General features: G+C 47.1%; 1 protein-coding gene across 7 annotated transcripts in view; it reads right to left on the bottom strand.

Moving 5' to 3' along the window:
- Nucleotides 1-26,503, bottom strand: part of MPP7 (MAGUK p55 scaffold protein 7) — a 248,064-nt gene that overhangs the window by 209,998 nt on the left and 11,563 nt on the right. For 2 of the 7 annotated variants that reach the window (XM_060006378.1, XM_060006380.1), the window contains exon 2: nt 25,396-25,475. The exons of 2 other annotated variants lie outside the window; for them this stretch is intronic. The gene's annotated coding sequence lies outside the window, so the exon portion shown is untranslated. Of the gene's footprint in view, nt 1-757; nt 1,087-20,361; nt 20,481-25,395; nt 25,476-26,503 lie in introns of those variants that run through there. 3 more of the 7 variants (XM_060006379.1, XM_060006382.1, XM_060006383.1) reach the window with 3 other exon arrangements.

The raw sequence follows: 26,503 nt of genomic DNA, 5'->3' as shown, positions 1-26,503 counted from the left end.
GGGCAGAAATTGCACACGGATCCCATTTCTTTGTATAAAAGTCAAGGAAAGGGGATGGGGGAGACGAAGGGCCAGAATTAAACTTTAAGGGCTAGGATGCTGTTAGATTCACTACCTTCTATAACATCAGTTAATAAAGAACTCAGATTTATAGCAAACTTTTATATAAAAGCTTCTCTGTGAATAAAATAATACGTAACTTGAATCGAAGTTCTTTTTTCAAAACAACTTTACACTTTTGATCGGGGCCACTTCACTATCAGTAAACAAACGTGATTGTTTCTACAGCGTCTTACTTGCTTTGACTTGTTCATTGATCATTAAGAATATTTCAAGCCCAGCAGTGTGCTGGTAGTAGTGTGCAAATAGTGTTCTTCCAGGTGTGTGTCTCCAAGGATCCTATGGAGTGCTACTGGTAAATCTTAGTTAATAACGTGTGTTGATTCATCTTGAAATTTCTTGTGATTTCATAATCCTCTGGATAAATACTGCCTCCATGTAATCTTATCATCAAAAAGTCTACTAAAAACATTACCCAGAAGTAAAATGTTTTAAATTTCTTCACTAGCTCCTGACCCAGTGTTCAGTTTCCTTGACAGGCCAACAAATTAAGCAATTCTGCGCTCTACAATAACGATGTATTTGAGTTTTAGTGACAAACTGTGTAACTAGCTTCATGACTCAATCTAAGGGTGATACTGAATTCAAAAAAGAATTCTGCTTCTTATTTTGCCTTTCCAGACGTTTGAGAAATTACCCATCTATGCAGCATAAGAAAGACACTTTGTTTTAAGGTACCAGAACAGTCTGCTTAGTACCACTGCTTCATGTAATGACATTCCATGCAAAAAGGTATCTAGGTAGAGAAAGAGAAGAATTATCAAGGTATGCAAGTTCAAATGTGAGATCATCTTTTTTTTTTTTTTTTTTTGGCAGTACGTGGGCCTCTCACTGCTGTGGCCTCTCCCGTTGCGGAGCACAGGCTCCGGACGCGCGGACTCAGCGGCTATGGCTCACGGGCCCAGCCGCTCCGCGGCATGTGGGATCTTCCCGGACCGGGGCACGAACCCGTGTCCCCTGCATCGGCAGGCGGACTCTCAACCACTGTGCCACCAGGGAAGCCCATGAGATCATCTGTTATTATGTTGCCTAATTAATGCCAAACTCTTAATTTTAGGCTTCTATATTTATCTTGTTAATTACTTTCAGGCTTTAATTCAAAAGCTTTTCGTTATGATGGGAAAACAAGTACCTTTAATTTAAATCATTTACAATAGGAAGTACTTAAAGGAATTTTCAGTATTTACAGTTTCTGGATATCAATTTTTCAAAATACTTTTAGGTAACTTTCAATCTAAGAATGTTTAAAATAGTCTCGCAGTAAGCAAACTAGAAAGAGATAAAATGTTCATTTAACTGAATTAAAATTCTGGGAAAGTAGTAAATTATAAAATTACATTCATATATAATCAAGACTTCGGGAAAATTACTTTTATAAAGCTTTAAAGCTAATGGTCCCTTTAATGAAATCTAATTAAGTTCACTTATGTATTTTTAGAAATAAGCATTTTTATTTCTTTAAAAAAGTCATAAAATTCCATCAAAATCAGACCTTGGCTAATTGTCAACTTCAAAAGCCAAGTACAAATAAATGCAGCAATTATAGAAATTAATAAAAACCATTTTATGCTCTAACAACTAATTCCAGATGACAATGATGGTAAGAATAAAAAAAGAAAACTAGAAAGCACGATAAACTTTTTTTTTAACTGTTTGAAAGCGAAAAAAAAAAAAAAAAAAAAAAATCTCCCAAAGTAGGACTTGAATGGCCAAGATCCTGCAGAAAAAGGATCTTGAGATGCACCCAACGCTGCTTCCCCCCACTTCCCAATTCATAAGCGGTGTAGACGGAGAGGTTACGAAGATAGGAGAAGACGACTGTTAAAAAGAGGAGTGAAGGCAGCCTCGGCCACTCTGACAGCCCTGGGAAGACAAAAAATGGAGTGGAGGCCTAGTAAGGCAGCTAGGACTTGAGAGGCCAGAAGTCCTGCAGGAAGACAAGCACGAGCACAAAGAAGTGAGTCCAGCAGTCTGAGCTGCTTTTCTTCTCAAAGCATTCACGGGTTCATTAGCAAACCAAGCCACAGGAGAGAGAAGTCAAACAGTGCAGCTGCGGAGTGACTGAGAAGCTGAGCAGAGATACAGTCCATCTCACCAGGCTGCAAAGATAAAAACTGGAGTCGGGGGCTCAGCAAGGTAGAGGAACATTACCAAACCTCACCAGCTTTCAGTTGGGACCCCAAAGGGACCGCACCACTACAATTTTCTATAATGTCCAACATTCAACCAAAAATTACTAGACCTATCAAGAGACAGAGCCAACAGAAAAAGACAAAAGAAACAAACTAACAGGTAATTCAGATACTGGAATCGTCAGACATGAACGTTATTAATCACAGTTAGTTTATACTGAAGAAAAGGTAAACCATGAAGGAGAACTTCACCAGCACCCGTAAGGTTCCCCAGTGAATCAAGTGCACAGCCAGGGTGAACAACCACTGGGCTTTTGAGTCAATCAAACCTAGACTCAAATCCAAGCTCTGCCACTTCTCAGCTTTCTTTTCCCCTTAAACAGAAATAATGATATCTTAAAGTGTTCAATGTAATAATCAAATGCCTTTCACAGTACATATAACAGTCAGTAAACATTAAGTCGTGTATCACGGTCAATAAATGGTCCATCAGAACTACCTTATCCCAGCACCAAGTTTCTTGCATACTTTCTTTCAATGTCACAGAAAATAATTCACCACTATCAACTCCTAACAAAAGTCTCTTTCAAAGATGAAAAGAATTATGTTTATTTTGTTTTTAAGTCACCAATAATGTATTCTGGAACTACCAATGCTCTTCAGAAAAAAATATTATATAAACAGTAAAAAAAAAAAAAAAAAGTACTTATGAATTCATACTCTGACTCCTTCCCCCAAAAAGATCTGAGGTAGCTTAGAGAGACGCCAATAAACCAGGAGGTGGGCTTCTGTCTGTGCATGGGGGCTTTGTTTCTGCTTTTCCTCAAGGAAAGGGCAGACCGCTTACGTGTGGGAGGGGTGGATACAAAATTTCTAGGGAAGGTATTTATAGTCATGTGCTGACACTTAAGAGTAAAAACACACACTCCTGTGGGTCCTGGCAATACTGAATATTTACACAGCCATGATTTCATCTGACCCACGACCCTCTGCGGCAGGTTATGCCTCACCTCACCATTCCTGTCCCAGACCCACTTACCGGGATGAGGACAGACCCAGTGGTCCTTCCACTCTCACGCTGCTGCTGTCTTAAGCAGAGTCAAGGTGACACCACGAGGAAGACAGAAAAGTAAAACAACTTCACGGTGCGGGGGGGGGGGGGGGTGGAATTTGTTTTTTTTTTCTTTTTGAGCTACCAGTACCAAAAGTCTGCAGCTTGCCTATTCATAAAGCTGTCTGGTAATTTGGGGGGTGGGGGAGGGACTGCTGTTTTAACTTAGGACTAATTAAATATCTGGCTTTACACCTATTAGTTTTATTGAATAGCCACATGTCTGAGTCAGCAACTACCAGGCACTGTATCATCACAGATGAAGATGATATAATCCCCTCTCTGAGAGCACGCTGCGTATTGGGGGAGAGAGTTCCACGTAAAGCAGAAAAGTGGAACGGAGGCTGTGGAAATAGCAGGTTACTGCTACGCTAAACAGCTAAGGGGAAATAAGAGCCTGCAACGGACAATGAAAAGGCTCCGGGCTCAATTTCAACAAGTGAAATTGCTCCTCAAATGTAACACCCCATCCTACTCCCCAGTTCACTGATTGATACGCTTTAAAATATATCAACTCAAAGTTAAACAGAAAGTTGTGTATCAACAATTAAAATGAGTAGTTCCCAAACTTCGCTCATTCATATATCACCCTGGCAACATTTACATTACATAAAACACAACTCAACATTTTTCTTCAGTCCAGTCTTTCTTAACTTAAATACCTACTTTGGACCCTTTTAAAACAAAGAGCAGTGAAACCCTGAGTTTGATGAGCTAGTTATGTTTTCTAACACACATGAAAATAAAGGCATAGTGTTTAAAACAAAAACTGTTCATTAGAATACTGCTAACATTTCCCTGCATGCCCACACCCAGGAAAGACCAATTTTTAAAAAATTTTATCAGCTACTTATAAATTCCTTATTTGTAAAAACAGTAAATGTTTATGGCCTTATTAGATGACTACATCAGTGTCAATTCTTTTTTCTACTTGTTAGTGTATGTTTTAACCTAAAAAGTAATCAATTATTTCCAGCTGGAAATCCCTTCTATTTCAGTCTCCCAAGCTACCAAGGAATGTACTGTCTATATCTAGTTATTAGTGATCTGAATAGTTATAGCAATCTTCCTCATACCTAGAGACAGACGGTTCTTTCCTTCAATCGCCTATCAAGATAGAGAAATTACTGAATAAAAACATATGAAAACAACTAGATAACATATTTAACTATTTTAACCAAATAGTATCTCTCTTCTAATGTACTTAAAATAAAAATGCTGTTTTCTATGTGATATATTTTAACTCAGTGTTGAGTCTTATTCTATGCCCAATTCCTATTAAAGAAAGAATTTAAATAATTTTTGCAACTATAGTTGCCTAAAGAAGTTACACTGTGAAATTCTTTAAGTAGCTTAGTTCCTTATCGAAGCAAATTCGTTTTCTTAAGTCAATTCAGCAAATTGCAAAGCCAGATGGATCTTCAATTCAACTAAGAGTCTTTAACCTTCCAATGAAGAAAGAAAAATTGCTCGTCTACTTTCTCACTAGTTCCCTGTCCAGAACTGACCATTTCAGCAGTCAGAATGGTTTACGCTCATTAGCAAAAGCAGGTCTGACACACAAGTGAGCAAACAAAGAATTAACTGAGAGCTATTACACTGAACCATGACTTATGTAAGATTCTGCAAGTCACTCACTGGGGTTGGAACTCTACGGTGTTTATCACAGATGCACCTGCCCATCAGCACAGCAGCTCTGCATCCCCTGAGCAGTGCTTTTTATCCTGGAACAAGTGATAGGTCAGATCCAAGGCAGACACCTTCACAAGGACTTCGGTAAAAGGCAAATCGCTGTCCCTACCATTAGGTCCTAAAAGTGGTCACACCAGCACTGAAGCAGCCAGGCTGGGCCCACGATGGAGTCGCTTGTGCAAAGCCCCACAACAGCAAACCAACAGTGAAGATCCTGTGCTCAGCTCTCCCAGGAAAGGCAGGCCTGGGCCAAGCAGTCAGCGCCAAGCCTGCCCTCTGTTCCACCCAAGGAAAGTAACCCTGCTTCAATCACTCAGCCAACGTCCAGGTGACTTCTGTGCTCCCGCTATAACTGTGCTCTGTGAAACCTGTCGCCACGCACAGCTCTTCAGAGCTCACTTCTATCTGCCGGGCGGATGCTGCCTGTTCATGAATCCCTGGATAAACCCAATGAGATCTTTAAAATTTACTCCATTGAATTTTGTCCTTAACACGAGGAACCAGCAGAAAGTCACAGCACTTGCTCAATGTCAACACCACCTCCATTCTCCCTCTGACCTCCACAGTAAATTAAGGTGAAACAGCACAGCTCAAAACTTGGCACCATGCACTCACTACGCTAGGCACCCACCATCACAGGTCCCAAATCAGGCACTTTTAAACAGTCACCGTGGTTTACGTTACCATTTCAGTTACATAAATAATACCGTAGTACAACGGCCTTCGGCATTTCAGGAGCCATGGATATTTTCGGATCAGATGAAAACCACGGACCTGCTCTGTCCGCAGAAACGTTCACAAGATACACGGAAAGCTGCACCTGACCCAGGCAGACTGTGGAGCCAGAAGACCCTGAAGTCTGTCCGTGCACCCAGGTCAGAACCTGCTGGATCTCACAGGTGAGACCAGATGCCCCAGGCTGCCGCTTCTCTGCATATCTAACCACCTGATCACATCTAAGTCAGAGGCAATGATAAAATACTGTCAAGAAAAGCTGAAATTCTTTGGTGGCAGCATATTCAAATTGCTTTTTATCTAAATACACTGAGAAGGCCACCAGGGGCTCTTGGATTTAAGGAATTAGGGGTGTGATGTGATGGGGACGGGCGGAGTCCCAGGTACTGAGACTGAGTTTGCACAGCTCTCCAAACAAATATTAAGAAAACGGCAATTGTTCACATCAAATAACAGGGGCGGTGGATTATAGCACACCTCTCCGGTCTTGGTTCACCACTGTCAGTGGGATCTTACAATACTACAATGCTGCATTTTTCCATCACTGTTTATTACGATGAAAACTTAGATCTGCTCATGAGACATACACAGAAGACCTTTAAAGTCAACACTGGAGTATTTTCCTCCTCAGGACCTGGCTGTGAAGCATAACCCAAGCAGCCAGGAGTGCAGGGGAGGGCTCTTGGGGCTGCCCCTCCTCAGCAGTGGGGAGGGAGGGGGGATGGGAGGGGGAGGGAAGAGTGGGGGAGGGGGAGGGGAGGGGAGGGCAGGGGAGGGGAGGGGAGGGGAGGGCAGGGGAGGGGAGGGCAGGGGAGGGGAGGGGAGGGCAGGGGAGGGCAGGGGAGGGCAGGGGGAGGGGGGCAGGGGAGCAGGGAGATGAGAAGGCCCCCAGCTCAGACTTCCAGGAGCTGCAGCTGAGAGCATAAGGAAGATTTTCTCATTAACCCAACTCACCTCAGGACCCCCTGAAGTCTTTCTCAAGCAGGCCTGACTCCTGGGCCCCCTGCACTGCACAATTCTGGCAAGAATCCCTATCAGCCAGTTTAACCAGAACCCCTCACCCTCAGTATCTGCTCGGGCTCATTTCCCTCCACCCCCAGGGGAGGCCCAATCGCCCTGGCCCGCCTGCAACGGGAATCCTACTAGGTTGCTTTAGACAGAACCCGCCGTACCCAGGACGTTCCTTTTAGTCAATCTCCGCACAAGGACATCCATGCTGACCCATGACTTTGGCTGTGAGTTCCCATGTGCCCAAGCTGTCTGCGGACTTGAGCGCAATCCTCCCCGACTCCACGCCCCCCGCCACAGTGGTCTCTCCACGCATCACAATGGCCTCTCTTGAATAAAGTCTGCCTCACTTTCACGAGCGTCAGGAATTTTTTTAACAGTTCAAATACTATCTTTTCTTTAACAGGAGCAAGGCAAAACGCCTGACGACTGTGGGAAGCCTAGTCCTAATTCAGGTGCTGTAATCTTCAAGAGGGGGCATGTGACACTATGATTTATCATCGACATATATTTGATCTTCCTCCCGTACCTGGCACAGAGCTCCCAAAACCCTTGAAATTTCCTAAGTGATAAGAGCAATAAAAGTGTCTTCTGTTATTGATCATACAAAAACTCCTTTCAACCACACCTGAGCTTATGGGAATAAGGTGACTTCCGGAGAGCCCCTAAGGATGGGGGCTGGTGGCCAGGGGACCAACCTCAATTGGGAAGTAGGAACCTTCAGTCCTGCCCTGACCTCCAGGGACTGGAGAGGGGCTGGAGACTGAGTTCAGTCACCAACGGCCAATGAGATTAATCAACCGGGCCTGTGTCACGAGGCCTCCATAGAACCCCAAAAGGACAGAGGCAGGCGAGCTCGCGGGCTGGTGCAGGGCGAGTGGAGCCTGGACAGGGCACGCCAGCCCTGCCCTTCCCCAGACCTCGCCCTGTGCGTCTCTTCCATCTGGCTGTTCCTGGGTTGTATCCTTTTCTAGTGGGTGATCTAGTCACTAAAATGTTCCTCTGACTCCTGTGAGCCACTCTAGCAAATTAACTGAACCCAGGGAGGGGGTCGTGGGAACCTCCATTTATTTATATACATGTATATATATATATATTTTTTTTTTTACATCTTTATTGGAGTATAATTGCTCTACAATGGTGTGCTAGTTTCTGCTGTATAACGAAGTGAATCAGCTGTACGTATACATATATCCCCATACCTCCTCCCTCTTGTGTCTCCCTCCCACCCTCCGTATCCCAGCCCTCTAGGTGGTCACAAAGCACCGAGCTGATAACCTTGTGCTATGTGGCTGCTTCCCACTCGCTATGTATTTTACATTTGGTAGTGTATATACGTCCATGCCACTCTCTCACTTCGTCCCAGCTTACCCTTCCCCCTCCCCATATCCTCAAGTCTGTTCTCTACATCTGCGTCTTTATTCCTGTCCTGCAACTAAGTTCATCAGAACCACTTTTTTTTTTTGGATTCCATATACATGTGTTAGCATACGGTATTTGTTTTTCTCTTTCCGACTTACTTCACTCTGTATGACAGACTCTAGGTCCATCCACCTCACTACAAATAACTCAATTTCGTTTTTTTTAATGGCTGAGTAATATTCCATTGTATATATGTGCCACATCTTCTTTATCCATTCATCTGTTGATGGACACTTAGGTTGCTTCCATGTCCTGGCTAGTGTAACTCGAACTGCAATGAACATTGTCCTACATGACTCTTTTAGAATTATGGTTTTCTCAGGGTATATGCCCAGTAGTGGGATTGCTGGGCCGTATGGTAGTTCTGTTTTTGGTTTTTTTAAGGAACCTCCATGCTGTTCTCCATAGTGGCTGTATCAACTTACATTCCCACCAACAGTGCAGGAGGGCTCCCTTTTCTCCACACCCTCTCCAGCATTTATTGTTTGTAGATTTTTTGACGTTGGCCATTCTGACCAGTGTGAGGTGATACTTCATTGTAGTTCTGATTTGCATTTCTCTAATGATTAGTGATGTTGAGCACCCTTTCAAGTGTTTGTTGGCAGTCTGTATATCTCCTTTGGAGAAATGTCTATTTAGGTCTTCGGCCCATTTTTTGATTGGGGGTTATCTGCTTTTTGATATTGAGCTGCATGAGCTGCTTGTATATTTTGGAGATTAATCCTTTGTCAGTTGCTTCATTTGCAAATATTTGCTCCCATTCTGAGGGTTCTCTTTTCATCTTGTTTACGGTTTCCTTTGCTGTGCAAAAGCTTTGAAGTTTCATTAGGTCCCATTTGTTTATTTTTGTCTTTATTTCCATTTCTCTAGAAGGTGGGTCAGAAAGGATCTTGCTGTGATTTATGTCATAGAGTGTTCTGCCTATGTTTTCCTCTAAGAGTTTGATAGTTTCTGGCCTTACATTTAGGTCTTTAATCCATTTTGAGTTTATTTTTGTGTATGGTGCTAGGGAGTGTTCTAATTTCATTCTTTTACATGTAGCTGTCCAGTTTTCCCAGCACCACTTATTGAAGAGGTTGCCTTTTCTCCACTGTATATTCTTGCCTCCTTTATCAAAGATAAGGTGACCATATGTGTGTGGGTTTATCTCTGGGCTTTCTATCCTGTTCCATTGATCTATCTTTCTGTTTCTGTGCCAGTACCATACTGTCTTGATTACTGTAGCTTTGTAGTATAGTCTGAAGTCCAGGAGCCTGATTCCTCCAGCTCCATTTTTCTTTCTCAAGATTGCTTTGGCTATTCGGGGTCTTTTGTGTTTCCATACCGATTATGAAATTTTTTGTTCTAGTTCTGTGAGAAGTGCCATTGGTAGCTTGATAGGGATTGCACTGAATCTGTAGATTGCTTTGGGTAGTAGAGTCATTTTCACAATGTTGATTCTTCCAATCCAAAAACATGGTATATCTCTCCATCTGTTTGTATCATCTTTAATTTCTTTCATCAGTGTCTTACAGTTTTCTGCATACAGATCTTTTGTTGTCTCCTTAGATAGGTTTATTCCTAGGTATTTTATTCTTTTTGTTGCAATGGTAAATGGGAGTGTTTCCTTAACTTCTCTTTCGGATTTTTCATCATTAGTGTATAGGAATGCAAGAGATTGCCGTGCATTAATTTTGTATCCTGCTACTTTACCAAATTCATTGATGAGCTCTAGCAGTTTTCTGGTAGCATCTTTAGCATTCTCTATGTATAGTATCATGTCGTCTGCAAACAGTGACAGCTCTACTTCTTCTTTTCTGATTTGGATTCCTTTTATTTCTTTTTCTTCTCTGATTGCTGTGGCTAAAACTTCCAAAACTATGTTGAATAATAGTGGTGACAGTGGACAACTTTGTCTTGTTCCTGATCTTAGAGGAAATGGTTTCAGTGTTTTACCATTGAGAATGATGTTGGCTGTGGGTTTGTCATATATGGCCTTTATTATGTTGAGGTAAGTTCCTTCTATGCCTACTTTTTGGAGGGTTTTTATCATAAATGGGTGTTGAATTTTGTCAAAAGCTTTTTCTGCATCTATTGAGATGATTATATGGGAACCTCCCATTTATTGCTGGAGAGTCAGAAGCCCAGGTGGCCGCCTGGACTTGCACCCGGCGTGAGGGGGAGGGCAGTCCCGTGGGATTGATCTGATGCTGCCTTCAGGTAGACAGTGTCAGACCTGAGTTAAAATGCAGCACCCGTCTGGTGCCACAGGACGGAGCATCTGGTGCTAGAAGTGAAGTGGTGTCGTAGTGAGACACTGAGAGTAGAGGACACACAACAGGGAACGGGTCTTCCTGGGCCAGGTAACGATCTCCAGTCACGCAGATGCTCTAAAGCACCTGGGCAACAGGTGTGTGTGTTCACCCTCCAGGAAGGCAGCTCCACAGAGCCCTGAGCCCCAGACTCCACCAGAGCTTCCACCCCCAGAAAAGGAGGGTTGAGTAAGGAAGAAGCCCCATCCTAACAGGGACTGGCTCTCAAGAGCAGCAACTGAGCCGGACGAGCCCCGATCCTGATCTGGCCAGCAACCAAGTACGTGCAGGAAACCTGCGCCCAGACCTGAAATCAACCACCAGAGCCAATGGACGGCCCAGAGGGCCGGCGAGGGGGCTCAGCTTTTAATTCTGCCTCCTGGTGCCTGCTGGGACCACCAAATTAGAGGGGAGACAAGTGAGACAGACACCAATCCTGGCCTCAGAGAGTTCTTTGGAAATAAAATACCATTTCTGAGTGTTAGAGAAAAGCAAGGAGAGTCTGCGGCGCCCGGCATGAATCTCTGCCGTCTCCCGACAGCTTGAGCAAACATATGGGAGTGGGAAGCAGGAGACACGTTTGGGAAACTGTTTATTACAGTTGGGATAAAACACAAGGTAAGTGTTGGAATGAAAGTGGGAGATAAGATTAGGGAAGAGGGATCCTGAATGCCAGCCCAAGGAGTTCACAGGGGGCAAGGGCGTGCCGGATGGAAAGGACATGCTCAGAACCGGGTCTAAAAGAGGAATTCACTGGCACCACTGCAGACGTCAAGGGGGAGGGAGTTTCAGGAAGAAGCCATCACTGCATCTCCAAAGGCTGTCGATACTCAGAGATACAAAAATAGTGCTTAGAAGACACTGCCTGTATCAGTTTTATTAGAGTGGAGGGTGGGGGAAGGCAGGTCGAGGGCAGAACCCAGCAGGGACACAGCTGCAAATAGTAATGGTCAGGAAGGAAAAAAACAAGTTGTTTTCACGCACCGTGAACACGTCCTGAGGAAACAGCAGCGCTCAGCACACACAGCCCACCGGGAAGTCAGGCATGAAAAGAGGAGAGAGAGTCCCCGGGCTCCCATAGAGACACTGGGCTTTTAAAGACAGGTAGACCCGAGCCAACAGATTAAAGACGTAAAAAATAACACTGGGTAAAAGGGACAAAACAAGGAGCGCTGAAAGGAACAGGGTCATGAGCCCAGTTCAAATGAAAATGCCTTTACGCCTAAAAAGATTAATTCTGCTTTGAATCTTTTCCTCATGGATAGTTTCCCAGTGTAAAATCCCTATAAATTTCTCAGTGTGTTAACGCGCCGGTTCCATTGTTCAACCACCAAGAAACAGATTCCATAGCTTTTTTAACCTTATCAAGTCAATTAATAAATTTTAACACAAATTGGGCTTTTCTTAAGTGAAAGGTCATGCGCACAGTAAGGGCAGTACCGGGGAGAGAATGGGTTTTTAAATTGTCCAGACCTGAGTTTCAAAGGCATTTTTAGTACGTCAACACGAGCACCTCGTCGCCTGGAAATTTACAAGCGTAAGTGTTCTGTGTCAAGTGATTTCCAAGACTGATCTGATCTTCACAGTCACCCTCTGAGTTCCACGGTTCAACAACTGGCCCAAGTTGAAAGAAAGAGGCGGGGCTTCCCTGGTGGCGCAGCGGTTGAGAGTCCGCCTGCCGACGCAGGCGACGCGGGTTCGTGCCCCGGTCCGGGAAGATCCCACATGCCGCGGAGCGGCTGGGCCCGTGAGCCATGGCCGCTGAGCCTGCGCGTGCGGAGCCTGTGCTCCGCAACGGGAGAGGCCACAGCAGTGAGAGAAAGAAGGAGGGCAGGACCTGAACCTGAGTCTGACGCCAAAATAACCCTTCACTGGACCCCGATTCCCGGAGCGTCTCAGCCTCGTAACACGTTCTCCAGCGTTTTCCCGGGGAGAAGTAAAACAGGTACCGCACGGGTAGCCCTCAGCACACGGCACCCACCGTATCGTCCCGCGGCCTCGACGTCCCCAAGACCCACAGGCTGTGTACCCCTCGCAGCGTCACGGCCGGCTCACCTGCCTGCTTCTCCATGTCGGGAAGCCGGGTCTCTGTGTCCTAGTTTCCAGCGCGTCTGGCACACAGTCAGCGCTCAAGAAATAATTCTTGTTTCAGTTAATTCTGGTCAACACGCGGCTTGAGTGCGCCACGCGCTCGGGCTGCCTTCGGTGTAAGACCTGAGTCGGAAGGGACCTAAGCAGATAATGTAGTCCCAACACGCTAGCTGTTCTGAGCCAGCAGACTACAGCAAGCTGGCCGTCTCTACAACAAGGTTCTACCCGCGCACAGCCCCATCACCCACACCGTCCACGGCCACTTGGGGGCTGCGACGGCAGACCCGAGGAGTTGCAGCCGACGTCACAGAGCCTGCAAAGCCTAGTACGACGCCTGCCTGGCCCTTTACGCGGAATCTTTGCTGAGCTCTGCTTCGGCTGGATCCGCTCAGTGAGTCAGCAAACATTAGAAGGTTTCCTAGGAGGCCGTCCCTGCCTTTCGGTGCTGGGTATGCCGCGGTGAATAGAACACATGGCCCGCCCGTGTCTGCACGGAGCCGCCGGCCTAGCAAGCAGAAAAGACAAAGCACGTACAAGTAGTCAAGTGACAAACTGAGCAATAAACGAACTAATCAGGGTGATGAGGACTGGAAAGGAAAGGGAAGAGTATAATTGTGAGAAGAACGAGCGTAGGAGGGAGACACGGCTTCCAGTGGGGGGAGAGCACGTTTCTCTAAGAATGTGAAACTGAACAGAACTGAATCATGGGGGGCGGGGGGAGGACGGGGGCTGAGCACATCCCAGCAGGGGATCCAGCACAGGCTTAGGTTCCGGGAAGAAGAGACCCCGACGCGTTCAAAGGAAGCTGTGGCTGAACACACAGCGCCGGAGCGAAGCTCGGATGAAACCAGGAAGGAGACGCAGGCCGGAGAGACCCCGCGGCACCTCTGAGCAGCACCACAGGACCCGGGCCCTTTAGCAGAGACGTCCCTCCGCCACCATCCTGAACGACACATAAATCCATCATCAACTATCCGGAGCAATCGGTCTTCAGTGTCTGAATGTTTTAAACCGAAAACTATTAAGCAGGGCTTCCAATTACATAAAATCAAATCATTTCACTTTGAACTTTGATTAACTTACTGGGCGTAAGATTGAGGAGTTCAAAAAGGACAGGATACTAACGTGGACTGAAAACAATGCATGAACTGGGAGTTGAGAACTGTTTTATTCTTCCGCAGACCTGCTGAGGACTTCAGCCCAGGAGGCAGCCTCAGGCAGCCCTGAGGGACTAAAGAGGCTGGGGGGGGGGCAGGATATGTGGGAGTTTCAACAACAAAGAGGCCGTGGGAACATCAAAAAATGGCTGTTAATTAAAGAAAACCGGGTATCAAGTTAATGACGTCAGCACTTTTCTGTGTATGGGAAGGTGCAAGAGTCTGGGCTCACTGAAGTCATTCCTTTGATGTGCACCTCAGCTCTCTGGGGCCAGCGTCCTGCTTCTCTCCATCCTGAATCCCCTCGGGGCGCACCGCTGGGGGCTGCCGTGGCCGAGGGCTTGACGGCCACAGCATCCTTTGTTTACTGACATGGCAGCAGGCATCCTTAGCCCAGGAGAGAGACCTGAGCTGGAGTCACGGAGAGGGCTCTTGTCCTGGTCCTGAGGTTCTCCGGGTAACAGTGATGCATGCTCAGGCCTCCGCTGGGGTCTCCAGTCCGAAGGGCTAACTAGATGAATGCCAGTATCTCCAAGACCCGTTACAGCTGCTCCATTCGATGACTCAACACCGGGAGGTGCCGCTGGGCTCTGACATGACCAGTTAGGAGGGTGAAAAGCCTCGAGGCTCACGGTATGGGTGAGCTCATCCGTGAGGGGTGTGCGGACTCCGGCGATGCAAGGATGAAGTTGCAGCAGACCCGGCTGAGAGCATCGTGACTGCACTTTCCTTCGGCACAACGTCTGTGCTGCTCCTCTGAGGCCACTGCAGTCACAAGACACAGGCACCCGGCAGTTCAGAGGCTTTAAGTGACATTTAAAGCCATCGTTTAATAAGAAGGGGAAGGAGGGAGGGAGGCAGGGTGGGAGGGAAAACAGACAAAGAGTTCGGGGAGGGGCGCACGTGTCGACCTCGCAACTCCGTTCCCAGGCACTGCCACTGTGCGGCGTGAATACCCTCCATCTTATTTTCTTACATGTTCAGTAGGAAATGAAAGCGTTTATTGTAAAAGATGTATAAGAATACCAAGTGACCGCAAGTTAAACACGTCTCTGAGGAAGCGGCTGGACTGGAGTTGATCAGATACCAGCAGCTGTACTGCTTGGGCTGCTGGTTTTGAGGAGAGAGCTGTTTGGAGACGCAAGTTCTCTGGAATAAGCACACGCTACTTTTCCCTGAATAACACGAAACGACGCCGAGGATGGGCTGCCCCCAGACATCTGCTTTTTGGAAGTTTTAGTACAACAGTAAACAGCCGGCAGGACCAGGAGGAGCAGATTCATAGCAACTAAGGCAGAGCTGTTCTACCTTGTCACAAACGGCAACCGGTGTGCTTTCATCTTTTAAAAAATTATATTAATCCAGAGCGCCTGGAGGGGTGGGATAGGGAGGGTGGGAGGGAGGGAGACGCAAGAGGGAAGAGATATGGAAACATATGTATGTGTATAACTGATTCACTTTGTTATAAAGCAGAAACTAACACACCATTGTAAAGCAATTATATCCCAATAAAGATGTTAAAACAAAAAAAAGAGCCAACATTCTGTAATAACTGTAAATGAGAAGTACCCTTTAAACATTGTATGAAAAACTCTTTAATTTTTAAAAACATTATGTTGAGCAGAAGCAACTAGTCACAAAAAGAATATATATTGTATTATATCATCTACATGAAACTAGAGAAGACAAATCTAATATAAAGTGACCGAAAGCAGTTGAGTACTTGCCAGAGCTGTGGTGGCAGGACCCACTGGGAAAGGTCTTTGTGATGAAATGTCCTATGTCTTGACTGATGGTCTAAATTTGCCGAAATTCACAGAGAGGTTCACTTAATTACTGTAGATAAACAGTACCTCAATGAAGCTGATTTAGGAAAAAAGCTCTTGTTTGGGGGGGAAATGATAAACACTCATTATCAACAATGTAAGCAATGAGGAAAAGGAGAGAAATAAACATCACCCCAGATACTAATCTAAAGTGGGACGCTATTGATGCTCAGATAAAACCACGAGTCACCAAAGAAAAGTTGTGTTAGTCAAAATGTTGCACAAAGTGGGTCACAGACCTCAGTGTAAAATGCAAAATTATAAAACCCCTAAAAGATAACACGGAAGAAAATCTAGATGATCTTGGGTGTGACAATGACTTTCAGGTACAATCCCAAAGGCACAATCCGTGAAGGAAACAGGTGACAAGCTGCACTTCATTAAATGCTTCTGTTCTACGAAAGATGACGTCAAGAGAAGCCGAAGACAAGCCACAGCGAGGTATCCACATCCTAGGTCATCAGGGAGATGGAAGTGAAAGCAACAGTGAGATGCCACGACACACCGATCAGAGTGGCCAGACCAGAGCACTGACACCACGCGATGCTGGCGAGAGGCTGGGGAGCAACAGGAACGCTCATCGCTGCTGGGGGGGCGCAATGGTGCAGCCACTCTGGAAGACAGCTCGGGAGCTCCTTACAAAACTAAACACACTCTTACCGTAAAATCCAACAGTTACACTCCTTGGTATTTACCCAAAGGAGCTGAAAATGTATGTCCACACAAAAACCTGCACACCAACGTTCACAGCAGCTTTATTCGTAACTGCTAAAATCTGGACGCAACCAAGATGTCCTTCAGTAGGTGAACAGACTTAGGAACTCCGGTCCATCCAGACAAGGCAATATTACTCAGAGCTAAAAAGAGATGAGCTGTCAAGCCACAGAAAGACATGGAAGAAGCTTAAGTGCGTATTTACTAAATGAAAGAGGCCACTATACTGCATGACTCCAACTATATGACATTCTGGAAAAGGAAAAACTACGAAGACAGTAAAAAAGGTCAGTGGTTGCCAGGGGCTGAGATGTGGAGAGGAATGAAAAGACAGAGCACAGAGGACTTTTAGGGCAGTGAATATACTCTGTACGATATTCATAACGATGGATACGTGTCATTATACATTCGTCCCAACCCGGAGAATGCACACCACCAAGCGTGGACCGTATGTAAACTACTTGAGTGATTACGACGTGTCAGTGTAGCTTCTTCGACTGTAACAGATGTATCCTCTGGTGGGGAGGCTGTGCATGTAGGGGTGGGGGGTACAGGAGAAACCTCTGTAGCTTCCCCTCAGTCTTGCTGTGAAACTAAAAGTGATCTAAAAAAATTAAGTTTGAAGAAAAAATTACTTTTTTTTCATGTGCTTAATTCAGGAAGACACAAAGGTGCTCACAAACAATTTCTAAGCAAAGGGGATTCAAGCCACACCTGCCAGGTGCTCCCCGCAGATACGCAGCCTATCCTTTTGGAAGGAGCACGGAAACCGCGGAATATTTCACTTAAGTACAGACAACGGTCACAGACTCTGAAACCCATTTGCTTCATCTGAGAAGGTAAACTAACAGGTGATGTGGCCAGAGAATCTGTAACATGTCTAGGGGACTTCCTGACAACACCCGCCAACATCACGCCAACTAACAAGTCAGTAAAACTTGGTCTGATACATGATACAACGATGCTGTGCTCAGGCTAATCTGGCTTGATCCAGGAGTGTATTTTAAAATAGCTAGTGGGACTTCACTGGTGGCGCAGTGGGTAAGACTCCACGCTCCCAACGCAGGGGTCCAAGTTCGATCCCTGGTCAGGGAACTAGATCCCACGTGTGTGCCGCAACTAAGGAGTTCACAAGCCGCAACAAAGGAGCTCACAAGCCACAACGAAGACCCGGCACAGCCAAAAAAATAAATAACAAAAAGATTTTAAAAAATAAAATAAAATAGCTAGTATAATGTATGATCTACATATCCTCTCAGACGCCTCCCAAAATACTGCTTCTTTCAAACAAGACTTTAACAAGACTTTTGTGAGACGTACACAAATCCATCTGCCCTGATAGAAGCCTGAGGGCAGGGCTAAGATTCTCCCGCGGAGCTTGGGAGCAAAAACAATGCCCTTGTGAATAAAAAGCCCACGCACCTCAGCTTCAGGGCAGCTGAAGGAGGCGCGGTTAAGACTCACCTCTGACACTCAGGCCGACTCGACTAACGAATGAGCAAGGTTCTCGCCCACGTAGCTTGACCTTGAGCGTTTAAGTCAGAAAAACACCCGCGATATGAATATCCAGACATCTTCAGCCAAACTAAAATGCACCTCTAGATTCATGGCTCAATCAACGCTTCTCCCTGTTACACAAACCAAAGAGTCAAACACACTCAAACACACCCGCTATTTACACAGGTGTGTCCAGCTTGTGAAAATTCACGGCACTCTTCTCTGTGGCCTTTTACCTGTAAAAGTTTTATCTGTATCTGTACAAACATTACATATGCATGATGGAAACTCACATACATGCATGTGTGCATATATATGAAATAATTAACAGAGGTAACGTCAGGTATTGATAGACCCTCAAATCATGAAAAGAGGTGACATTTCAAGGCATTGCTATTTGCAACCATCTAACAGCTGGAAACACCTTCTAGACAATAATTTAGTTCCAGCAGCAACTGCTGATGAATCATCAAATACAGGGAAAGGCTTCCCTCCACTAGATTTCATCTTCTCATTAACTGAATTTTCATAAAGATTTGCTTGGATTTTAATGTTGTATATACTTTTACTTTTAGAAACACACCGACATTTTTTTAAAACGAAAGAAAGAAAGAGAATTGGAAGGTGAAAGGCTCCCAGGACACTTATGCCTGGAGGTGCTGGAGCAGTTTCAGGTGTTTCACACACTTGTTACATCTTACTACCTACAACTGCCTCCTATGAAAAATAATGGTTTTGTCGTCAGCCAAGTGAAACAACCCACAGTGTCATATTATGAACAAAACTACCTGGTGTAAATGGTTCTAACGTTACCTGAAGCAGCCTGAAAGAGACGGGTAAGTCAGCGCCACCTAAATTAACCAGGAGTCTTTTCTGTATCATCTGGTACAATCACAGAAGAATTCTATCAAGAGAAAGACTACAGCCTAAGACAGAGTAAAGGCATTCAGATCGATGCATCTGTCGAGACTTCTCAGGTGGACCCTTTACCGGTACAGCTATAAGGGAACGGGAAACAGCCATAAGCAGTTACCCCGCACAGCAGGAAGAGCAACCTCAATGACATACAAAAACCCACCCACCCTCACGCCCAGTTCACTCACCCACACCCACCCTGACGCTTCAGGGATCAGCGTGAGGCACCTAGGAAAGCAGAGTCTAAAGTCTTCCGTCTACTTACAGGCAAAAGGCACCGAGGCGACGGCGAAATGCAGACGCAGTGAAGCAGCTCCTCTCCACCAGAACGCAGCACGCTTTGCATTCACAGCTTAAAGCTCTCACAGATCTTCATTCCCAGCCCCGCGCAGATAACCGAAGCCATAGAGATACAGATCTCAGAACTCCGGTGAGAAAGCACTGCGTCTAGGGTCACCAAGCCTCCCTGACTCTGCCCCATACTCGTCCACAATCAAAAGCAACAACATCAACACCATGGAAGCAAAGTAATACAGTTACATAAAATACGCCAACTTTCTAGTGGCCTCTCAACGGACCAGAACTCTTCGGCTCTACAACCAGTAATAACCCCGGTTTACAGCACCAGCACAGCCACGCATCGCACCCAGTGTGCTCGTGCAGGGTCCACGCCACACAGACCCAGGGGCCACTGCTCTGCCCCAGAGCCTGCCTGGACAACCCCGTCCCTGCTTCCTGCTACCGAAAGGGAAAGAGACCTGCCTTCCTGTAAAACTCAACCATCTTGCTCACCACGCCCTGCCAGTTTCTGCACACCTTCAAATCCTACACCTGAATAATCAGCAAACACAGCTACCCTCGCTATTTGCCTTTGTAATCATGTTCCATTGTGCTTTGCTCAATTTTTAGGTAGTTTATCTTTAGACGTTAAAGTCCCAAGAGGAAAACTAGATATTCTTCTTCTTTGCATCTGCCCAGAGCTTAACACTGTAACTTTTAAATGACAGGTACTCAACAAATCTCTGCGAAACAGTCAGCCAAAATCGTTAAGTTCCATACCTAAAAGGTGTCGTTGAACCTGAAAACGCTGCCACTAAAGAGTAACGAGTTTGGCTGCAACTGTCACCTGTAAGCGGAATCTCTAGTCCTTCCCCCGGCCTCCCCCCGTCCAGGATCCAGCGTGTGACCAAGGGCCGCCCCCGCTTCACGCGCAGAGGCCCCCTCCGACTCAACACGTTTAAAACTGAACGTCTTTCCGCTACTTCCCAAACCTGCCCTGACCCCCGCACCCTGGCATCCACACAGATGCCCACGCCAGACCCTCAGAGTGGCTCCCTGCCCTCCTACGTCGAGCCCATCACCGCGTGCCATCGCCTTCCTGATGTCTCTGGGCTCAGCCCACTTCCCGCCCTGCGCCGCTGCAACCGGCCTCACTGTGGACCTACGGCTGCCCCCGCGCAACGCACTGGCTCCGGGCGACTAAGGGGCGATCGTTAAAAGGTATGTGCGCGCGCACGTACACACCCACACACATCTGTCCTAAAAACTCATCAGCTCCCTCCCTACCTGAAAACTGGCTCTTAGAATCTAATCTAAAAATCCAGAATGTGGCTTGAGAAGACCGTGGACAACGTCGCCCCTCGTCCCTACCTCACCAGCTCGCCTGGGACCGCGCGCCCCTTCACGTTCAGAGCCCTAGTCTCGGATAAACAGCAGGGTCCTACGGTAGAGCACAGGGAACTGTACTCAGTATCCTGTGATAAACGGTACTGGAAAACAATATGAAAAAGAATGTGTGTGAATATATATATATGTGTGTGTGTGTGTGTGTAACCGGGTCACTTTGCTCTACAGCAGAAAGTAACACAACACTGTAAATCAACTAGACTTCCATAAAAAAGATTTAGAAAAAAACAAAACAGAACTCCAGTCTTAAGCACTTCTAGTCCACACCGCGCCAAGCTCTGTCTCAGCTCCCCTTTCCCACGTACGCTGTCCCCTCTGCCCGAAACACTGTTCCAGGTCCCGCAGGCGGCCGCGCTCAGCCTCTGTTCAACCACCACTTCCACAGGGTGAGCCCTGGACTAGTTCCGCTTCCTCTGCTCCAGCTACGACCGGTACCTCCTGTGCCCCGCGAAGCTCACTTTCCTCCCAGCTCGTGTGTGACGGCAGCCTTCCCTTCAAACGAGCAGAAGCCCCGTCCATCGTACACGCCACCCTACCCGTGCAGCACAGCTCTGCTGAGCCCACACCTATCAACACTCACTCACGTGCGAACTGGTCCTGCCAAAAGGAGTGCCGCGGTTTTTACCCCGCGCATGACTGTTATCAAGTAGCGCGCGTCATCAACACGTTATTAAGCACTGGCAACGGTTAGGCTCCAGAGAAGCTCAAAACAGGGGCCCAGCCCAGAGGGGACTCACGACTGAGGCAGGGAAATAGCTTCTACATAAAGGTACTCAACCCACAAGAGGGTGCTGTATACAGAGAAACAAAATAATCCACCGCTGTAAGTTAGTGTTGGAAAAACAGGAAAATAAAAACAAAAGAGGGTCTTTGAGTTCGATTATTAAAGGATGGACAGAACACACACAAAAAGAAAGACGTTACAGGTGGAAAACTCTGAGGCACCCCATCCCGCGGTGTCTTATGTATTTACAGATCCCAGGTCTACACGCACGCAAAGGTCTGATTGGAAGGGAAGGGGTTAAAGTTCAACGAGATGATCACACAACCAGTTCATAGTTTTAGAAGGTTAAAGTTGAATATTTAGAGAGTAGCGCAATACGAAAAACAATGAAATCTGGGAAAAGGGATTAAAAACCTGATCTGATTAGGAATAAGTGCCCGAACATTGGACCGTGCCAGCTATTGTACTTCCAAGTGTGTTCTCTGACTTCAAGCCCTTGACAGCCCTCTACCCTAAACACTTGTTACTGCCTCAATTTACACATGAGGAAACTGAGTCTCAGAATACTGACAACATATTCAAGGTCATGTAGTTGCTAAGTGACAGAACTGGGGCTTGATTATAGCAACTTCAGAGCCCTTAAGGGTCCATGAGGGCGAAGTCCTCTTTGAAAACAGTGTAACGTGGGCAGTGTTTTTAAATCTGATAACTGGGTACAGGGGACACCGAAGGCTGCATGCTCAGCAAAGCAGCAGCCGCAGTGAGCTAAGTCAGAGGTGAGCAGACTTGAACCAGAAGGACGGCAATGCCATCAGAACACAGGAGATCAGTGCAGCAGAATGTCGGGGGGGTGAGGGGAAAGCAGATCTAAAACTGAAAACTGAAGAGACGCTGGAATTCAAAGATGACTCTCCAGCTCCTAATCTTAGATAGGAAAAGGACAGTGACGCCATGAACAGGAACTGGGTACGTTTAAAAGTGGACCTGTTTTTCCACTTTGGGCTTTGCCTGAGGTCAAGAGGAGCGATTCACGTGCAACGTCCACCAGACAGTGGGGACAGTGACATCGGAGCTTGCTGAGAAGAACAGGCGAGACTCGTAAGTACTAATGTTATATTTAGGTATACTTCTTAAACCAAAGGAGACATGTTCTAATATTAAAAAAACTAACAACTGTTAGCCAAAAAAACGGAAGCAACATTTAATAACACACTTCCCCACACAATCCCACCTTCCCTAAGCGGCCCTAGCAACAGCGGTTCTACATGTGTCAGCTCAAGACAAAAGCTCCCAGCCACCCACTCATCCCCTACCAACGATTCCATACCCAATGCAGTATCTCTGCAGCATCTTTTTGAAACACAGAATATTGAGACCATCTGCTGAAGTACATGTGGAAATTTTAGCCACAAATTAGGCTTTCAACTTACTAATGGTAGCAATTTTTTAAAATTCTAATCAATTTAAGGCATTACAAACAAATAAGGATTTCTATTAAATAGCAGGGAACCAATGACGGATTTCCATTAGCAATTTTAGGTACAAACGGAAGACATCTGCAGACAATACAAAAAATTAGAATGGAAAATGTCATCTGATCTCCGTGTCTCCACGGCTAGCTACTCGCACAACAGACAATTTTTTAAAAACAAGTAACAGAACAAAACATGCAGTGTATCTTTTCTGCTGATGATCATTTTAACACCGGATATGCCCTTAAAAGGACAGAAACATCCATATGAAAAAGCACATTTAGAAAAAGATGGAAGGATACAAATTCATATTAGCAATTGCTTGTGGGGAAGAAAAGGCAAGAGAACTGAGAAAAGGGCAACAAATTATGATTCAACTTTATCTACACTGTTTCCTTTCTTTCATTTAAAAAAAAATCTTAAACAAATATGCCAAAATGTTAACATCTGTTAATCTGGGGTGAAGGTCATATGGTATTTACCCTGGTCTCTTTGCCATTCAGCATTTCTGAAATTTTACCAAAATTATTCCAAAGGAAAAAAGGATCCAACCTGTCACCTAATGAAAGTACCACACAGAATATGTCTGACCTGTCTTGCCTGGAGGACCCCAGCTCCACTGGGTGAAACTCACTTCACCAAGCAGCCAGCTTCTTTTGGGGATGTATTTATTGAAACGCAAGGGCCTAATTAGCAGGTCTGAACCCTGGGATCGGTCCCCTGAAAGTCCTCTATCTGGTGGGCCTTAATCACGGGTGAGTCCCCAGGGGCGACAGCTAGGAAAGAGCACTTGGCCTCCGTGTCTCCTAGGGGAGCTGAGAGGAAGATTCCAGAAGGAAGAAGAGGCTGCTGGAGACAACTCTGGATAAGTGCCCTCCCCACCCTCCCTCCCCCCTCCTCCAAGGCCCCGCGAGGTGCCCGGCAGCACAGGGGCAAAACCCCTCTGGAGCAGCGCCCTCATTTGCTCACTATGAGACGCACAGCGCATTCCGGAGGAGAGCCATGCGTTCGCTCCGCCCTCCCTCAACCCAGATGGCAGCAGCGAAGCAAAGAGAGGGCAAAGCCCCGCCCTCAAGGACATGCTGCCTCCTCTCGGTCTCTTAATCTTAAAATGCCCCCCCCCGCCCCCCGCATCAAAGCCAAGGAAATTCAATCCCACCCGCAGCGAAAGGATCCCCTAAGACTATCATGACGTAGGATGCGGTGCGGGTCAGGCCACCTGAATGGACAAAGGCCCGGGAGCCCCAGCTTCCCCGCTGCGCCCTGAACACAACAGGGGCTGGAACGGCTGCGTCCAGGTCAGCAGGGATTCCAGACAACAAGGAACAGATGAACTCGTGCATCTTACATTCCCCCCACTTTTTTTTTTTTTTAACCAACAAGAGATTCAGTTTATCCACTGCCAAGATCCCTTAAACTAAGAGAACAAAAATACATCAAAAGGAAATACTACTGTGCACCCACTCAACACTTGTGAGTTTTAGGAAGACTAAGACATAAAGAAGCAACACAGTGATGCTGCAGCTCACATCTCCGGGGGCGAAATTCCTTTTAACAGGGTTTAGGCATAAAGGAGACCGGCGGGGTTTCCAGTGCTCTGGACTCTAGAGTAATAACAGCAACAGAGTAATGAAGCTTCTTAGACTCTGGACCTCTAAAGGCAGGCCAGGGCCCAGCCAAGACGGGGGTGAGGACTGAGGCCTGAGCATCTCCGACCCGGGAGCCCTGCACACAGCAACGTCACGACCGTCCGTGACAGACGGTGGGCACTTGCAGCAAAGCCAGGATGTCAGCAAGGACAACACAGAGGACGGCGCACGTCCCGGGACACGGCCCTACGTGTGACCAGAGTCGGGGGCGGGTAAGAAAGAATAACACGTGGGCCTGAATACGACAGGCTTTGAAAGTCCCAGGGGGGGAGAGCCAGAGGATGGACGGCAGACCGTGCGTGCGCTGCAACACGGAACGTGGAGAGACCGTGAAGGGCGGGACGAGCTGTCACAGCCACCTGCATGGGAGACCAGGAGGACGAGCTCTCCGAGGCGGAGGCGGCAGCAACGGTGCCACGAGACACCGGGAAGGAAGACATGACGGCATCTGCGCGCTGACGGACGGCAGAGACGGGAAACCGGCCCCATAGTGTCTCCAACCACACTGCTAACTAACAAGGCACAGCAACTGCCACTTGCGGACCTTCGCCTGGTGCCAGACGTGACACCAAGGGCTCTCGCCACCGTCGCCTGAGGCAGGCCCTGCCGCCAGGCGGCTTCAGGCAAGAACACGGAGGCTTAGAGTAGATAACGTGCCTTCGTTCATAAGACCAGCAATGAGCAGAGCTGGAATCTGAATCCAAAAATGTTTAGAATATTATTCAGCCTTAAAGAAGGAAACCCGGCCATTTGACGATGTGGATGAACCTGGAGGCTATTGTGCTACGTGAAACAGGCCGGTCACAGGCAGAGACGCTACACGGCACTGCCTCTGTGATCAATCTAAACAGGCAGACTCACAGAGCAAACAGTGGAGCGGTGGTCTCCAGGGGCTGGGGGCAGGGGGACGCGGGGACGCATGAGACAAAGGGTACAAAGTTTCAGTTACACGAGGTGAAAGTCCCAGAGATTTGCACAGCACAGCGCCTACAGACACAGCGCCACACGGTATTCTTAACCTGCTCAGAGGGCAGATCTTAGGTCAAGTACTCTTACCACAAAATAATAATCCAGAGAGCGGGAAGAAACTTTGGAGGTGATGAACAGGTTCATGACGCAGAGTACACCAATGACGTCTCAGATGTACACTTACCTCGCAATGTACACTCATTAAACTGCAGACGTGGAGTACGCTCAGCTCTCTGTATGTCAGTCATACCTCAACCAAGTGGTCTGCAAAAAAAGGTTTCTGTTTTACAGTCTACATCCTTAACCATTAAGATATACGTATATGGCCTCAAGGTTTTCAGTGACAGGGCAATAAATATCAACTAAACTAGGAAGCGAGTTGGAGAAACAGACTCTCCAGGACACAGGAGGCTGGAGGTGTAGTCACCATCCAGCACGTCAGCCCGGCAGCTTCACGAGGAGGCTTCTGGCCTTGGAGAAGCTAAGCTGAGTTTAAAAAATCGTAGAACCTAGCGTTTACGCACATTATCGTAAACGGAAGTACTCGACTGTTCCCGTAGATCTGCTGGAGATGCGACGTAAGCCCTGACGTTGTCGCAGGCAGACGCACGCTTCACTGGGAACCACGGGCCAGAGAAAGGAATTCCAGCTCATGCCGCCTCGGCTCAACCTTCCAGCGAGTGCTGCCCCCTTGGCTGATTAAACAGGGATCTGAGAGGGACCCACAGTGGACATGCAAATGTTCTCTTCCTGCCCGTTTGTAGACGGCCTAACAATGTCACAGTCGGTTTCCGAGGGAAGAGCAGCTGAAATCAGCGCTAACTCTGAGACACTCAAACATCCAGGGGATGCCACGAAGCAACTGCAAACGGACGCCCGCCAACAAGGCTCCGGTGGGCTCAGTGGACCCGAGCTCGCTGGGCCAGACGATGGGCAAAGCCACGCTGTGCGTGTGTGTGTGCACGCGTGCGGGAGGTGGGGGGTCTGAAGACAGATATGGACGGAAGCCACTCCCACAACTGAGGGACAGTAGCAAGAAGCAGAGCCAGCAGCAGGAACAGAGAAGAAATGACACCATCTGAGAAGCAGGAGAACTAAGCGCCCCACCCGGCCATCGGCCCACTCAGTCTCCGCCCGAATCCGCGTCCAGCCCAGCCCTGCCGCAGCTGCCCCCCGACTCGCCCCCTCACCAGTGTCCCCCCGCACCGCGTCGGGGCCCTCCGGCCCTCCCGACCTCACCACGCCAACAGGGAGAATTACCCGGGGCCCACATCTGGCCAGGGCATCTCTGC

The sequence above is a fragment of the Delphinus delphis genome, chromosome 2 (assembly GCF_949987515.2).
Source record: "Delphinus delphis chromosome 2, mDelDel1.2, whole genome shotgun sequence".
In the NCBI taxonomy this organism is placed as follows: domain Eukaryota; kingdom Metazoa; phylum Chordata; class Mammalia; order Artiodactyla; family Delphinidae; genus Delphinus; species Delphinus delphis.
This window is presented reverse-complemented; position numbering and strand designations above follow the sequence as displayed.